This window comes from Vicugna pacos, chromosome 2 (genome assembly GCF_048564905.1).
Source record: "Vicugna pacos chromosome 2, VicPac4, whole genome shotgun sequence".
In the NCBI taxonomy this organism is placed as follows: Eukaryota; Metazoa; Chordata; class Mammalia; order Artiodactyla; family Camelidae; genus Vicugna; species Vicugna pacos.
This window is the reverse complement of record NC_132988.1, coordinates 77,536,135-77,543,986: the sequence shown is the minus strand read 5'-3', so window position 1 is coordinate 77,543,986 and position 7,852 is coordinate 77,536,135. Positions and strand designations below refer to the sequence as shown.

Below are 7,852 nucleotides of genomic sequence, written 5' to 3'. Positions count from 1 at the left end.
TATGACAATTTGCCAAGGCACAGAAAAAAAATGCTTATTCCACATTGTAAATTAGAGAAGCAAGCAAGCACTGTTCAAACTACTCTTGATACTTTTTTAATAAAGAAATAAAACTCTTAACTTTCAATGTTTCAAATATTAATTTTACTATATTACATTTATAGGCAACATCAAGAGTTTTTAATATTTTGACAGGTTTTAAGGTCACAGAACATAGACTGTTAATCCATAGATTAAGACGGCTTTGCACAGTTTCAGCTTGCATAGTCACAGCCAGAACTTCCTGCATTTAAAACAAGCTACAGAGTCTTTATATTCAACCAGGTATAAATATACCAAGCCTGGAAACTGTATACAGCCTTACAATAACCAGTTACGTTATAATTGACATTTCATATTGCCTTTATATGCTACTATATCAAGGTTTTGAAATGGAAACTTAACAATACTGAATGTCTTATTCCTACTTTGAGCATTAATCTGTTTGTAGACAAAGTCCTGTCTAATAGAATAGGGGCTGGCAAACTTTACCTTAAAGGGCCATATAGCAGATACTTAGGACTTTGCAGGCCACGTGGTGTCTAGCAACTACTTTGATGTTGTAGCACAAAAACAGCCATAGACAATACAGAAACCATTTAGTATGGCTGTGTTCCCATAAAACCTCATGGACACAAAAATTGGAATTTCATGTAATTTCTCATGGAATAATTTTTCTTTTGCTGTTCTTGGCTCACAGGGCCTACAAAAGGGAGTAGGGGAAAGGAGAGGTCTGTAATTTGATTTATGCAGGAGGAACCTGTAGTTGAATGACTATATTAAATGATACCAAAGAATGTAACCACTACTTGCATCATTGAGTTTTGGAGTTTTCTAATGAACCATTTTTGCCCCATACCATCCAATGCACACTTCGAAGCAGGATAGGGTCTTTGGGGAATGAGACAGTAGGGAGTTCAAGGTGTTCACTTGATTCAAATGATGATCCTGCTTTTAAGTTGGGGATTTTTATTAGCACCCCTTTAGGTAAACTAGTCCTTGCAGCAATAAGTAAAAATGGAAGGCTTTTCAGAACACTAAAAATTAGCTACTGTCTCCTAAGCTGCTTCAGCTAGTCTACTTCAGCCCTACAGAAATAAATCTGCTTTTTAAATTGAACCAGAAGTAGAAGACACTATAAGGGTGCTGGAAGTACAGTGAGAGTACAAAAATCTGCCTACTGTTAAATAGCGGTGCTTGCCATAGTTTACTTTTTGCATGCAAAACAGAGAAACGTTACTTCCCGCGAAGGCGTTTAGAAAAGACTGATGACTGGTGTAATGGGAAGAGAACTGGTCTAGAAGTTAGGAGTCCAGGTTCTGATACTGTGATTTTCCTCTGGCTTTGCCTGATTTGCTATGAAATAATTCCTCCCTAAAACAAGAAACAACATCCATGTCACGCACTAATTAGATGCCAGGCTCTGGCGAAACTACCAAAGTTACCAGTGACTGAAGGCAAATGCTAACAGATCTCAAATAGTAAGGCAGGATACTAACCGCAATACCTTGTTTACCCCACTAGGCCTCTTCGGAGTAACAAATCAAATATGTACACAACAGCCTTTGGGTATGACCAGGTCGTCCGGTTTTAAAGAAGTTCTCAATAAGCAAGTAAGCAATTTTAAGACCCTAGTCACAATTACAGTTCCTGCAATAAGGCCCTTGCAGCCCGGTTTTCGGTGGTTGGTCGCGTCGGCAGTGTCGCGGCGCTGCTGACGTCTCACAGGACCAGTGCTACGTGGCGTTTCCGCGGGCTGCGGCCGTTCTTCCGCCACACAGCTACACCCAGCAGGACTTTTCTTCTTCGCGTCGTCCTGGCCACCGCACGCCGCCCCTCAGGACCGGTCCGTAGCCTCCCAAGGACGCGCGCCGCGCGGCACAGGGGCCCCTCCCACTAGCCACCGCTCCAGGAAGTGCCGTGGCGGGTCGCGCGCCGAGTGGGCGGGGCCAGGCCGTGCTCCCGGAAGCGTCGGCCAGCCGGCTAGGCGGGGCTGCGGCTGCCACGTTGGAGCGGAGCGTGGAGGTGGCCCTGGCCGGGAGGAGGGGCGGCGGCGAATGCTGGGAGAGTCCGACGGGCGCCGAGCTAACGTTGGAACCGGTCGCCGAGGGTCCCCGCCAGGTGTGTCCGCTTCATCCCCTCCTGTCCTCTTTGCCGGGCCTCTGGCCTTCAGGGAGAGCCCGGGCCAAAGCTAGGATCCCGGCCTCGATCTCCGGTAGTCCCCGCCAGACTGCGGCCCGGTCGGTCTGCGTTTCGGGCCCGGCGGGACGCCTGGCGTCACGGTTTCTTCGTAGATCGCGCCTGTCCGCATCCGCCGACGTTTCCACTGCTGAGCAAGAGCGCCCCTAAGGCTTGCGACAGGGTGTCCTGCCGGGGTCCATAAGTGAGGTCTGAGGTTAGGAGACCTTCAGACCCTTGTGCACAAAGAGGTGCGGTCCCCAAGGGCGAGGGAAGGAAACAAACCTCAGGATTTCTTTGGTTGACTTCAGTTTGGTTAGGACTTTTTGTTAATAATTGAACCGTTGCCGGATTTAAAGATTCGTAGGTTTTATATGAAGGCTACTGTCATTTAGCCAGAATTGGATTATTTTAAGGGCAGTACTCGCCAGTTGCAGCCTATACACCTCGAAGGAAGTCTTATTAAGTGTTGTGTGTTTTTGCTAGTAATCTACTATAATAAGAGGTCAGATTATGGGGCAGGTGTAAAATGAATAAAAATATTGTCTGGGCTTATGAGCGTTATAACCTCTTCCAGAAGCTCAAGGAACTAATTTTACCTATATCTTTCTGAAGTTGCAGTGATGGTCTCTGAGAGAAATCCTTCTTCCTAAACTGTCTTTTCTAACCACAGGAAACTGAAATCGGGTTGTCTTTGTAGGCAACTGTATTTAGTCGACAGTTAGAGCCTCGTCCTTATACTGTCTTAACGTTTGTTGTACGTACTGATTGTTCTAGAGTTGGCTGAAGTTTGCTTACCTTTTCTTAGTGATTCTGCTGTGTTGCTTGTTTCTCATTATCCGTTAATTGCAGCTCTGGGAAAGGTTTGTAGACTCCAAGAAGTTTTGGAATACTTGAAGTGTTTTGTAGTTGTGAATTTGTTACACACATGTAAGGTTATTTAGGAAACGTGAGATTTAGAATGGATTTAGGTTTAATACTGCTTAATTTTATATAAGCAGGCTCTTTTCTGAAGCTGACAACGTAAGAACAGAAAGAAATTTGTAAACTGTAAGGAGCAATGATTCTTAACCTTTGGGGGGTTCCATTTCCTTTGGAGAATCTGGTAAAGCATTGGATCATCTTCCTAGAAAAATGCACATGCACACATATAGGAGTTTCTGTATAGTTTCACAAGATTTACAAATCTCAAAGGCTCTTATAAGGTGATATTATTAAATTGATTTTTACATTGTTTTTAGAAATGTTGTTATTCTTAAATAGGCTAATTTCAGCTCAAAAAGTTTTGTTTGTTAAATGCAGATAAGTATGACACCATTTAGTTCAATGACCAATGCACAGTTCCTTCTTTGATTTGATTTTGGTTGAATGAGATGAGCCTAGAACATAGATAACATTAAATAAATCCTCTGGAACAAATGTGCCAGTCCCTAATGAGATTATTTTGCCCACACAGGATGGATTTTTACTAAAAGCAGTGGCAATTAGGGATTGTGTTCCTGATTTGAGAGTCAGTTTCCAATTCTGTTACCCCTTTCACTTTTTACTTTCTGAGGTTTAGGTTAGCTCTATGTATAGCATGGTAAAGTTGGTGTTTTTTTTTTAAAGAATAGTACTATTAGGTTTTAGTGTTGCTTCACAAAATTAGCATTTAGAAAATGCAAAAAGAAAAAAGTTCCCATCTAACTGCACACAGTTGCAGACCCTTGGATGAATAAATCAAAGTTGTAGTCTAGAACATAAATTTTCTTCAAGAAATGTATTCTGTTGAAGATTCACTGGGGTAAACATTTTAAATTATGACTTCTGTATTAGCTGACATTTACAAGCATTTATTTACTACATGTCAGGCACTGTTCTCAGCACTCTGTGAATTCTCACAACCACCCAATGGCATAGATGCTTTTATTATAGTTATTTTTCGAAGTAAGTAGCCAAGACACACATAGGAAAAATTACGTGCCTGAAGTCAGAGCTAGGACGTGGTAGACCAGAGATTTAAATCTGCTCCAGTCACTATGTTTTTAACTGCTGTACCATAGATACTGTCTTGTAGGTGGCATCTGTGAACAAGCCATTGTCCTCACAGTTTTAATATTTTCTGAATGATTATATTCTGTGTAAAATAGTCTTGAATGAGACAAATCCACATAATGTGAATTCTAATCACATATAATACTGAAAAAAATTACACAAAGTTTTTAAACCTAAGACCTCTTTCTTCCTATTCTCAAGAAAATTAGTTACAGCTAAATGATCATTCTGCCAGGAGATACACATGCATCCGATGAAGCTGTATTTCCATAGTATTCTTAGTAGTTTTGAGGATGATTATACTAGGTAGATTATGGTATTCTTGTTTAATTAGATTCAGACCACATCATATAGTTGTAGGCTGTTGTTGTAGTATAGTGATTTAATTTTTGTTTTTAAACAATGGTATTAAAGGCTCGTGTTCAGTACACAGGTTAATAAGTAGAACTGCTTCTGGTGGAACACTGAGTACTGAGGCTTTAAGAAACAGACTTTATAAATGGGTTGAATTCCCACTTAGCCATTTTGTGTTCTTGTGAATCTGTCTCTTTCTCTTTCAGTAAATGTTACACATTAACTAAATGTTCATAAATTAGACAGCCCTTGTACCTTTGCTCTTAGAGTTACTGTAATTCTGTTCAGTTGGGTTTTTAAAAAATATATTTATAACTATTTTGTTTTCGCTTTTAGAAATTATTCTAAACGCAGTTTATTAAAACTTCTTTTCCCCCCAGCAATACTTTCTACTACTTTTTAAGTTAGAAAAGATCCTTTAAAAAGTTAAGAATTTCAAAATTAAATGTTTTACTTGAAATTGGTCTTTCTAGCTTATCAATCTGCTTGTATTCCCCTAAATATAGACATGCAAAATCAGTCAAGCAAAACTTTCTGTGTACCTCACCCTGTGCAAAGGAATTTTGAGTCCCAAAAGGGTAAAAGTTGTAACACGTGATTGAAAAAAAAAATATTTGTTGAGTTAGTGAGACAAGATGACATAGAAAACAGCTGGTAAAACAGGGAATGGGAAAATATGTAAACAATATGTACTAATAGAGTGTTAGATAAAGCTTTGTTAAGATGTAATAAGACATTTTATTATAAGATGCTTAAAATGTGGTACAAATATAAACAGTGAAGAGATTATATAGATCAGTGTGGATTGGATCAGTTAGGGCAGTTTTCATGAAGGAGTTGGGTATTGAACTTATCAAAGACAATTGGCTGAGAAGAAGGGCATTTGACATAAATAGGATCTTTTTCACTTCTTAGAAAATTGGGGTTTTTTTTCTTTTCTTTTTCACAATAATCTTAGGAAACTAGATGAGTAGTTTTCTTGATTAATCCCATGATAGTAATAATCTTTAAAGTAGTTAACATGTTAAAATACTTTTTAACATATGTGTGAGGCATTGTTTGGCCATCTGTAAAATACATTATCTCATTAAAACTCACAATGTCCCATGAGGTAGCCACTCTTACCCCTATTTTTCAAATGTAGAACTGGGGCTCAGAGAGGTTAGATACTGTGTCCAAGGTCTCACGAGTAGCAGAGCCAATATGCAAATTGAGGATTGCCTCCAGAGGTCCCACTTCTGACTACGTGACTCAACCTCCTAATCCACTTTTGCCTAACCTAGCAGTTCCTAAAATACGTTTCTTAATTTCATCATGCATTGTAGTTTTTTTGCTAATAACTATTCCTCATAAATGTTAATATTTCTTCTATGATTAAAATTGAATACGTGAACTTGTTGTAGTAACAAATAAGAGCTTGGACTCTGGAACTAAACTTCTGAGTTCAAATTTTGGCTCTACCCCTTGCTAACATGGACCAATTATTTAGTCTTTCTGTGCCTTCATTTTTTTCATCTGTGAAATGTTCTTCAAGTATAAACAATTTGAACATGTAAGACCCAGGGCATATTTTTAGTCTAAGGCCCTTATAAGGAAACTATTAGAGGATGAACTTCGTCCTCTAGAGATGAGTAAGAAAATGGCAAAAGTACTGTTGGAAAACATTGAGCAAATTTACCTACTATAGACCTGAGACTAAAACAAAATTGGGAATAAGGAAGAAAGAACAAAATGTACATGTTAAATATCTGATGATGTAGGAATTGGTTTATAAAAGTAAAAAATTAAGAGAACTGGGAAGTAGGCAGAAAATTTGAGTATCTCCTAAAGTATTGCCTCATCTATAATGGCTAGGAGTCAAAGGACATCATTTAAAGCTGGCAAATCAGAAGTATGAGCATATTTAATAGTACAAAGGTAAATACTGAGAAAGATAATACTAATGACTATTAATGGTGATGCAAGAGAAGTAGTAAGATTATATAAACTAATTTTGTTAGTACTCTTAATAATTAACTGTAAAGAAATAGAGGATTAGTGGTATTAAATGAAATTATTTAAAATTATAGTTGTAAAGATAGAATCAGAAACATGCTAGAACAAAAATACAAATCACTCTAATTATCAGAAAAATTTTAAATGTACAAAAAGAAAATAGACAGCAGTGAAAGACATTTTTTAAATTATAAAACCAAACATAGCAAAATATGATAGAAATGAGGGCAACCGTATCTGTCACAGCAGTAAATTTTAAATAGCCTTATTAGCTAGTCTGTTGAAGAGATTTTCCAATTGGATCACCAAGCAAAATCTGATTTTTTTCCACTGTATTCAAGACAGCCAGTGAAAACACAATGGTTCAAAAGTTGAAAAGGCAAAAGAACATATATAAAGGCAAATAAAAAGAAACCTAGGGTATTGATCTCAATATGAGACAAAGCAGAGTTCAGGCCTAAAGGCATTATAAGATAAAAATACTCCGTACAGCTAAAATATGTATTTGACAGTGAACATTTAATATGTCTCTCTACCTATGTATTAAATAGGTAACTATGTAACTGTACTAAATAACAAAGTAACTTTCATAAAGGAAGTTTCAGCAGCAACAGACTCACATAGAAAACAAATTTATGGTTACCATCAGGGCAAGGGGGTGAGAACGAATAAACTGGGAATTTGAGATTTGCAGATACTAACTACTATATATAAAATAGATAAACAAGTTTCTGCTGTATAGCACAGGGAACTATATTTAATATAATAACCTATAATGAAAAAGAATATACATATTTATATGTATGGCTGAAACATGCTGTACCGCCAGAAACCAACACAACATTGTAAAGTGGCTATGGGAGATACTAGGAGAAATATGTACAAATGTATTAGTAGCAGGATCCTTTTAATTTACTGTTCTTGCTCCAAGACAAATCAAGTGGAAAAACAAATAAGGATGTAGAAGACCTAAACAATTAAGTCAGTAGGGTAGATTTGATTAATATATATTGAATTTTGAAAACAGAGCACCCCTTCTTTTTAGATCTCATGGAACATTCACAAAAACTCCTATATGTGCCTCAAAGAAAACTTTAGTTTTATAAATAAGAAATAATACAGAAAAATCACAATGAAGTAAAAATAAAGACCCCTCCATTTGGATACTCCGTTTGGATGCAATTCTTAGGTCAATAGAGAATACAAATGGAAACTGTAAAATGCATAGGTAACCATAATAATGAAAACACTA

The 7,852-nt window shown here is 37.6% G+C and overlaps 1 protein-coding gene across 6 annotated transcripts in view; it reads left to right on the top strand.

The window, feature by feature from the left end:
- The first annotated feature begins 2,002 nt into the window (after positions 1-2,002).
- SEC31A (SEC31 homolog A, COPII coat complex component) overlaps positions 2,003-7,852 on the top strand; it is a 60,231-nt gene continuing 54,381 nt past the window's right edge. For 5 of the 6 annotated variants that reach the window (XM_072942583.1, XM_072942575.1, XM_015250829.3 and 2 more), the window contains exon 1: positions 2,006-2,160. The gene's annotated coding sequence lies outside the window, so the exon portion shown is untranslated. Of the gene's footprint in view, positions 2,161-7,852 lie in introns of all 6 variants that reach the window. The other variant, XM_031688748.2, reaches the window with a different exon arrangement.